The following is a 9,834-nucleotide window of genomic DNA, read 5'->3' as shown; positions in this document are numbered from 1 at the left end:
TTGCCTGAGCTCAGACCCCTGCTTCTGACAAATCAGGCATGATTCCACATCTTAGATCTATTGGTTATAAATTTTTTAATCCATCATGAAGGATTATCTTTGGTTGGCCTAGTTCCAGGTATTAAATGTTCTGCAGAACAGTGAAATTGTATTGTAAACTTTACAAAAAGTTTCTTTTAATTATTGATTTAAATGGGTAATTATTGACATTAAATTCCAATGTGTAGTGAGAGAAATCCTCGAGTTGTAGGTACTTTTGTATGTACTTAAACCTAAATTTTTCTTAACTTTTGTGTTTTGCATAGTAGGAGCTCCTAGATTAAAACAAAACAGAACAAGATCTTTGCGTAATTAAGTGAGGTACATTTTTTCCACCTGCATTTTCCCCATAGAAACAGGATAAATAATCACTATGTGTTGATGATGTGAGCTTGATATTAACACCCTTAAAAATGCATTTTCTAGGTCTCTAATTGGCAACTGGTAATATATGGCTTTGTGATAATCTTTTGAATGGTCATCATTTAACTCCTATCAATTTACCTTGTTTTCTAAATATCCTCTGACCAACATTGTTTATATACTAAGTCATTAAGTTTTTTTTAAGTCAATATAGAATACAACTTTGATCTTAGCCTTAAATGAAATTACCTCTCTCGGGGATCCCTGAGTGCTCAGTGGTTTGGTGCCTGCCTTCCGCCCAGGGCGTGATCCTGGAGTCCTGGAATCGAGTCCCACATCGGGGTCCCTGCTGGGAGCCTGCTTTTCCCTCTGCCTGTGTCTCTGCCTCTCTCTCTCTCCATCTCTCATGAGTAAATTAATAACATCTTAAAAAAAAACTCTCTCTCTCTCTCTCTCTCTATATATATATATATATATACACATATATATATATATATATATTTGCAAACTTTGACTTAAACTTTATATTGATGATACCATTAAGAAATTATTTTCTCATTTGGACTAAGTGCTAAATACCATTTGGTGGGAGAGTTTCTAGTTACATTTTAAAAAGTTCTATGGAAGGCATTATAAGATATCTAAGGTAGTAGAGTATACATTTAATTTTACAAAATTTAAATACCTACCCACATTTAGTGACTAATTTAATGGATGGGGTTTAGGTAGAACTTGACTGAAGAGTTTTTGCTTGAATAGTGCTATTACATTCCTTTTCTTTGACTTTTAAATAATATATACTTTTTGAAATGAGATACCCAATATAAATATAAATATTTTCTAACATCTAAATTGAATTAATTCATTACAGTTCAATAAATCCTCAAATGTGAAAAGGGTAATTCATTTAAAAATGATTGCTGCTTTCTCTGCCTTTTATGTTTAAAGCTAAACGAGGTAAGCTTAAAATCTCCACATAAAAATGTCTTTATTTATATGTCTTATACAGTTATCTCCATCTCAGATCCTTTTAATGTCTATAGAAAAATGTATAAATACCACCAAATGTTGGGATTTTAGTTACTTGGAAAGTCTATGCCTGTTGTTAGTTTATAACCATCACTTACGCTGTGCTTAAAGGTGCATGATAACATTTGTTTTTCTTTTTAAGATCTACCTTATCAAAAAGCATGGCAACTTAATTTCAGTAGTGATCATTTAGGACTATGGCTTTTGAAAATAAATCAGAAAACAACATGGTTAGTCTCCTGAAGTTATAGTATATCACCATTCATCTGTGAATGAGAAGGTTCGGGAGATTTTGATGTTCCCTGACACATGATCAGGGAACATAATCTAAACTATGTTTCCAGTTGTAAAAATCTTTCTGTGTTTGGCATTTCCTATCTTTTTTTTTTTTAAAAAGATTTATTTATTTATTCATGAGAGACACAGAGAGACAGAGACACAGGCAGAGGGAGAAGCAGGCTCCCCGCAGGAGCCTGATGCAGGACTCGATCCTGGATCCTGAGATCACGACCTGAGCTGAAGGCAGCCACCCAACCACTGACCCACCCAGGAGTCCCTGGCATTTCCTATCTAGTTGGCTGTTACTTTACTTTTTTCCTTTTTCTTTTCAGATATTTATTTAAAAAGATATTATTGTTTTATTAGAGCGAGAGAGCATGAACAGCGGGAGGGGGAGAGGGAAAAGAAGAAGCAGACTACCCGCTGAGTAGAGAGCTGGACGCAGGGCTCAACCCCAGGGCTCTGGGATCATGACTTGAGCTGAAGGCAGATGCTTAACCGACTGAGCCACCCAGGCACACTCAAATTTTTATTTAAATTCCAGGTAGTTGGGATCCCTGGGTGGCGCAGCGGTTTGGCGCCTGCCTTTGGCCCAGGGCGCGATCCTGGAGACCCGGGATCGAATCCCACGTCAGGCTCCCGGTGCATGGAGCCTGCTTCTCCCTCTGCCTGTGTCTCTGCCTCTCTCTCTCTCTCTCTGTGTGACTATCATAAAAAAAAAAAAAAAAATTAAAAAGACTTTCTCGGGGCTCCTGGCTGTATAAGTCCATGGAGCATGTGACTCTTGACCTTGGGGTTATGAGTTAAAGCTCCCCACTGAGTGTAGAGATTACTTAAAAACAAAAACAAAAACAAACCCAGAGTCTCTGACAATCTATGGCATCACTGCATTTCCTATTAAACCTTGGCTCAAATTCTACTTCCCGGTAAAACTTCCTTGATACATCCTACCGCAAGTTGGTCATTTTCTTATTTTGTGTTGATTCATATTTATGCCAAAACTTTTTTCCAGTTTCATTGAGAAATAATTGGCATATATCACTGGATAAGTTTAAGGCATTGAGCTTGATGGTTGATTTACATTTATTGTGAAATGATTACCACAATAGGGTCAGCGAACATTCATCCTCTTATATAGATTCAATGAAACAAAAGAAAGGACAAAAAAGAAAAAAAGGAAAAGGATTTCTCCTTGTGACGAGAACTCTTAGGATCTACTATCTTAACAATTTTCCTGTCACACAACAGTATTAGTTATAGCATGTTATACATTATCCCTGGTACTTACTTATAACTGGAATTTTGCACCTTTTGACCAACTTCTTCCAATTTCTCCTCCCCACATCCTCCATCTCTGGGAACTACAAGTCTGATCCCTTTTTCTATGAGTTTGCTTTTGCTTTTGTTTATTAGATTCTACAAATATAAAAAATTTAGATAAGTGAGATCATACAGTATTTGTATTTCTGTCTGACTTACCTTACTTAGCATAATGCCTTAAAATTCCATCCATTTTGTCACAAATTGGAGGATTTCCTCATTTTTTATGGTTGAATAGTCTTCCATTGTGTATATCTACCATATATATATATATTTTACCATATTTTCTTTATCCATTCACCCAATTATGGGCACTTAGGTTGTTTCCATGTCTTGACTATTGTACATAATATGGTGCTATGAATATGAGAGTGCAAGTATCTTTTTGAGTTAATTGTTTTTTCCCTTTGGAAATATTCCCAGAGGTGAGATTGCTGGATCATATGGTAGTTTTTTTTTTTTAATAAAGATTTTATTTATTTATTTGACACACACAGAGAGAGAGAGAGAGAGAGAGAGCACAACAGGGAAGTGGCAGGCAGAGGGAGAGGGAGAGGCAGGCTCCCCGCTTATCAAGGGACTTAATTCCGGGACCCTGGGATCATGACCTAGTAGAAGGTAGATGCTTAACCGACTGAACCACCTAGATGCCCCTAGAGTAGTTCTATTTTTAATTTTTTGGGGATCCTGAATACTGTTTTCCATAGCAGCTATTCCAATTTATAATCCCATTAAGAGGGCTCAAGGGTTCCCTTTTCTCCACATCCATGCTAGCATTTATTATCTCTTGTCTTTTTAATAATGGCTATTCTAGCAGGTATGAGGTGATATTGTGGTTTTAATTTGCATTTTTCTAATGACCAGTGATGTTGAGCATCTTTTCATGTACCTATTGGCCTTTTGTATATCTTCTTTGGAGAAATTCCTATGTAAGTCCTTTGCTCATTTTTTTTTAAAAACTAGGGTATTTGTTTTTGTTTTTGCTATTGAGTTTATGAGTTCTTCAGAAGTTTTGGATATTAATCCCTTATCAGATATATGGCTTGCAATTTTTTTCCCCATGTCATAGGTCATTTAGGTTTCTTTTTGTTGATAGTTTCTTTCACTGTGCAGAAGCTTTTTATTTTGATGTAGTCCCACCCGTTTAGTTTTTATTTTGTTTTTTGTACTTCAGGTGTCATACTCTAAAAAATCGTTACCAAAACCCATGTCAAGGAGCTTTATTCCTTTCTTCAAGAAGTTTCAGGGTTTCAGGACTTACATTCAAGTCTTTAATCCATATTGAGTTAATTTTTGTGAGGAGTGTAGGATATGGGTCCAATTTCTTTCTCTTACATGAGACTATTCCATTATTCCAGCACCATTTATTGAGGAGATTATCTCTTCTCCACTGAGTATTCTTGGTTCTCTGTCAAATATTAGCTGACTGATATACCAGGGCTTATTTTTGTGTTCTGAACTCTATTGGTCTACTTGTTTTTATGCCAGTACCAGTCTGTTTTGATGACTGTAGCTTTATAGCTTGAAATCAGGAAGTGTGATGCCTCTTGCTTTGTTCTTCTTTCCAAGGATTTCTTTGGCTTTTTGTTGTTGTTGTTGTTCTCTCTCAGGATTTCTTTGACTATTTTTTCTTTTGTGGTTCCATATAAATTTTAGGAGTGTTTTTCCTACTTCTGCAAAAAAAAAAAAAAAAAGAATGACATTGGAATTTTGATAGAGATTGCATTGGCTTTTGGTAGTATTGACATTTTAACAATATTAATTATTTTAATCCATGGACACAGGATACCTTTCCAATTATTTGTGTCTTTGATTTTTTTTCATCAATATATTGATGCTTTCAGAGTAGTGACTTTTCACTTTCTTAGTTTAATTTATTGCTAAGTATGTTATTGTCTTTGATGTTATCGGAAATGAGATAGATTTCTTATTTCCTTTGCAGAAAATTCATTGTTATTGTGTAGAAATGTTACTGATTTTTGCATGGTAATTTTGTGTCCTGCAGCTTTACTGAATTCATTGATTAGATCTAAGAGTATTTTTGTTGAGTCTTTAGGATTTTCTCTATCTAGAATCATGTCATTGGTAAATAAGGACAATTTTATTTCTTCATTTTCAATTCTGGCATCTTTTAATTTTTTCTGATTGCTCTAGTTAGGACTTCTAGACTATATTGAATAGGAGTGAGGACCCTTGTCCCACTCCTGATCTTTTTTTTTCCACTCCTGATCTTAAACAAAAAACTTTCAACCTTTCACCATTGGGTATGATGTTAGCTGTGGGCTTGTTATATATGGCCTTTATTATGTTGAGATATGTTTTTTCTATGCCTAATTTATTAAGAATATTTGTCATAGAGATGCCTGGGTGGCTCAGTGGTTGAGCATCTGCCTTCAGCTCAGGGCATGATCTCAGGGTCCTATGATCCAGTTCCACATTGGGCTCCCCATGAGGAGCCTGCTTCTCCCTCTGCCTGTGTCTTTGCCTCCCTCTATGTCTCTCACTCATGAATAAATAAATAAAATCTTAAAAAAAGAATGTCATAAATAAATGCTGAATTTTGTCAAATGCTTTTTCTGGACTTTGAGATGATCATGATTCTTTTCATTTACTCTATTAATGTGATTTATCAAACTGATTGATTTGCAAGTGTTGAACCATCCTTGCATATCAGAGATAAATCCCACTTTAGCATGGTGAATGATCCCTTTAATGTGCTAATGAATTTGTTTTGCTAGTATTTTATTGAGAATATTTGCATCAATATTCATCAGGGATATTGGTCTGTAGTTTTCTAGTAGTGTCTGTTTCTAGTTTTGGTATCAGAAAAATGGTCTCATAAAATGTGTTTGGGGATGTTCCCTTCCTTTCCATTTTTTTGTAAGAGTTTGAGAAGGATTGGTGCTAATTCTTCTTTAAATGTTTGGTAAAATTCACCAGTAAAACTATCTGGTCCTGGGCTTTTCTTTGTTGGGAGATTTTTGATTACTGATGTAATGTCTTTACTAGTCTACTCAGATTTTCTATTTCCTTCTGATTCAGACTTGATAAGTTTATGTTTCTAAGGACTTTTGAAATTTCTTCTAGGTTGTCCAGTTTGTTTGCATTAAGTTATTTAGAGTAGCCTCTTATGATCTTTTCAGCTTATGTGGTGTCAGTTGTAACATCTCCTTTTCCATTTATAATTTTTCAAGTTGATGTGCTCTTTTTCCTTGGTTAGTCTAGCAAAGGCTTTGCCAATTTTATTTACCTTTTCAAAGAACTGACTCTTCATTATTTTTTACTATGTCTTTCTGTGCACTATTTCATTTATTTCTGCTCTAATTTTTATTATTTCCATTCTTCTGCTAACTTTGGGCTTAGTTTGTTCTTCTTTTGCTAGTTCTTTAAGGCATAGAGTCAGCTTGGTTTTTTTGCTCTGGTTTACTTGGGATTTTTCTTGCTTCTTAATGTAGGCATTTATTGATATGAACTTCCTACTTAAAACTGATTTTTGTTGCACCTCACAAGTTCTAGTACATTGTGTTTCGATTTTTGTTTGTCTCAAGAAATTTCTTAATTTCTCCTTTGATCCATTGGTTGGTTGTTCAGGACAGTGGTGTTAATTTCCATGTGTTCGTGAGTTTTCTGGTTTTCTTCTTGTTATTAATTTCTAGTTTCATGCCATTGTGGTCAAAGAATGTTCTTGGCATGATTTTAATCTTCGTGAATTTGCTAAGACTTGTTTGTGGCCTAACATATGTTCTATCCTAGAAAATGTTCCATGTGCACTTGAGAAGAATGTGTATTCTGCTATTGTTGGACAGAATGTCCTATATATATATCTGTTAGGTCAATTTGGTCAATGTTGTTCAAAGCTGCTGTTTCCTTATTGATTCTCTGTATAGACAATCTATCCATTATTGAGAGTGGCATATTAAAGTCTTCAATTTTTATTGTATTACTGTACTTTTTTCTCTTTTTTAGCTCTCTTTGGCTTTGTTTTATATATTTAGGCATTCCAATATTGGGTGCATAGGTGCATAAGTATTTATAATTGTTATATCTTCTTGATTATTGACCCCTTTATCATTATATAAGGATATTCTCTGTCTCTTTTTACCATTTTTAGTTCATTTTTAGTTTTTTTTGGTTTGTTTGTTTTGTTTTGTTACCACTTACCTAAAATGTCTTTTTTCACCCCCTCACTCTCAGTCTATGTGGGTCTTCAATGCCACAAATGAATCTATTGTAGGCAGCACATTGTTTGATCTTGTTTTTTTCTTTTTTAAATTCATCCAGCCATTCTGTGTCTTTTAGTTTGATAACTTAATCCATTTACGTTTAAGGGAATTATTGATAAGCAAGAGCCTACCATTGCTACTTTGTTAATTGCTTTCTCGAGTTTTATAGACCCATTTTCCTTGTTTCTTATCATACTGTCTTCTTTGTGTTTTGATGTCTTTTGGTATTAGTATGCTTTGACTTATTTATCATGTTCTATTTTGTAATTACTACAGGATTTTCCCTTGTGGTTTTGCTCTGAAGGCAGAGGAAGTCACAGGCTGTGTTCTCTGTTCAAGTGCCACTCTGTGTAGGGCTGTTGGATGGGTACACAGCTTCCTGTGTGCTCTGGTTAGGTTCCTTAGTTAGATAGGCTAATGTCTGTGTTCAGGGATGGGGAGGGCTATGAATTAGAATCCTTGCTCTAGTGCCATAGAAGAAGCAACTCTAAAACTGGTAAAGGTCTTTGTTTGTTGTCTCAATCCAAACCAACCTGCACCACAATTTCTCTGACTGAGCAGGACTACTAGCTTTTGCTCTGCAAACTACTAAGTCTGATTGCCTGCCTCTCAGCTTGAATGGTGCTGGGTCAAACAGGTTCCAGGAGTCATCAGCAGCTCTTTTGTTCAAATGGGGCTAAAAGGCACTCTCTACAGAGGATGGGGCTACAATTCAGCCCCTTGCCTGGTGGGGGAAAACTGGGCTCTCAGACTTCCCAATATTCTTGTTTAAGGTCCCGCATCAGGCAGATCTGCACTCCATTGAGGTCCTTGGTCCCTGACTTGGTTCTGCAGTTGAGCAAAACTGCTGGTTGGGATATTTACTTGGGCACTGTAGGTATGAGTGTGGTCTGCCAAGATCCATATGTTGGTTGTGGCAAGCCCCTGTCCCCTTCCCCATCCTAGTCAGATTCCCAGTGGCTGAGCCCCACAGAATCCCATGTAATTCCTGTGGGGTGAGAGCAGAGGCTCTGGCAAAGCAACCCACAATGCTTTGGCAGGGTTGGTTGTTTCTCCTGGGTCCTCTTTTCTCCCTGGAGAAGCCAGAGGCTCAGGTTAGACCTCTCCAAATGTTGCTGCTGGCCTGGGACACTGTGTAGCTGCTTCTCTTACCCTTCTAAAGCACTTTGTCATAGTCACTGAGGAGCAGTGAGATGCTTCAGCCTTGCCATTGTGTTGTAGGATTCTCTCAGTGGTGTCTTGCTCTTGAATAGTTGTTAGTTGTTCTTATGAGGAGGAATGAAGTCAGGAACAATCTCTGTCATCACCTTGCTGATATCACACCTTATGCCAAAAACCTTTGTGACATCAATCCACCCCATAATTTGTGGGTTTCTCCCACTGACCCACAAACTTCTTGAAGTCAACAAACCCCATACTTTTCTTTTTCTTCTTCTTTTTTTAAACATTCTTGCCTTGCTGCTAGGTATAATACTAGGCCAGTAGTTAGCACCTGACTAATAAATAGGTGTTGAATAAATGAATGGATAATATACTGCGGGCTTGGAAACATTGCTAACCATTGAAGATCGTACCAGGAGAGAATGGCTGAGCACTTTCACACACATAGTTTCACTTAGTCATCACCATTACTCCATGACAGGTAGTATTATCATATAACATAGAAAGAAATTAAAGCTTTGAGGCATTCAATAATGCCTAAGCTTGCATGGCTGGGGTGATCATGACTCAAGGGAAGAGCTGTTTGTTTCTAAGCTCTTAGCCCTTTCTACCACTCTGAACCACTGCCGTGTTAGTCAAGGCTTTTTCTTTGGCACAGCTGATGGAAAACCAACTTAAACTAGTTTGGGATAAAAGAAGGCTTTTATTGGAAGAATCACAAAATAACGGGAAGGTTTGCAAAAGCCAGGGTTGTTCTGGGAACACCAGAAACAAGAAGTAGGAGGAAGAAACCATCAAGCTAGGCTGTCTTTCTTTGCTCAGGCTCCATTCTCCCCTCATGAAAAGGGGACTGTGTGTTGGGGGAGAGAGGCATGAGGACCACCAGCAGCTCCACACTCATATCTTTCCCCCTTCATGACTGGACAGGTCCCCATGTATGTATGTATTATCTCTTTAAATCTAACTTATCCACTGATTTAATGTGTATTGCAGAAAATTTCTCTTGGGGGAAAAGGCAAACTACTCAATGGTTTTAGGATACAACCTGCTAAAGTGGCACAGTGCTGACCTAGATGATATATGGCCAGCATGGAACCCCAAAAGAAGACACCAGTGAAGGTCTATCACATTCTCTTTGCCTTCATCCAATATGACTCACATCAATTGCCAGCTCTCTGTGTTCATCTAAATAACTATTTTGCTATCATTAATTGACAAGTGTCTAGAAGGTTCACTTATAGCTTAAAAATTAATATGGTTTTTAAAAACATATTTTATTTATTTATTAGAGAGTGCATGAGTGGGAGGCAGAAGGAGAGGGAGAGGCAGCCACCCTGCTGAGTGGGGAACCCTACAAGAGGCTGAATCCCAGGACCCTGAGATCATAACCTGAGCTGAAGTCAGACACTTAACTGAGCCA

The sequence above is a fragment of the Canis lupus genome, chromosome 7 (genome assembly GCF_048164855.1).
Source record: "Canis lupus baileyi chromosome 7, mCanLup2.hap1, whole genome shotgun sequence".
Taxonomy (NCBI): domain Eukaryota; kingdom Metazoa; phylum Chordata; class Mammalia; order Carnivora; family Canidae; genus Canis; species Canis lupus.
Note: the sequence above shows the minus strand (reverse complement) of the source record.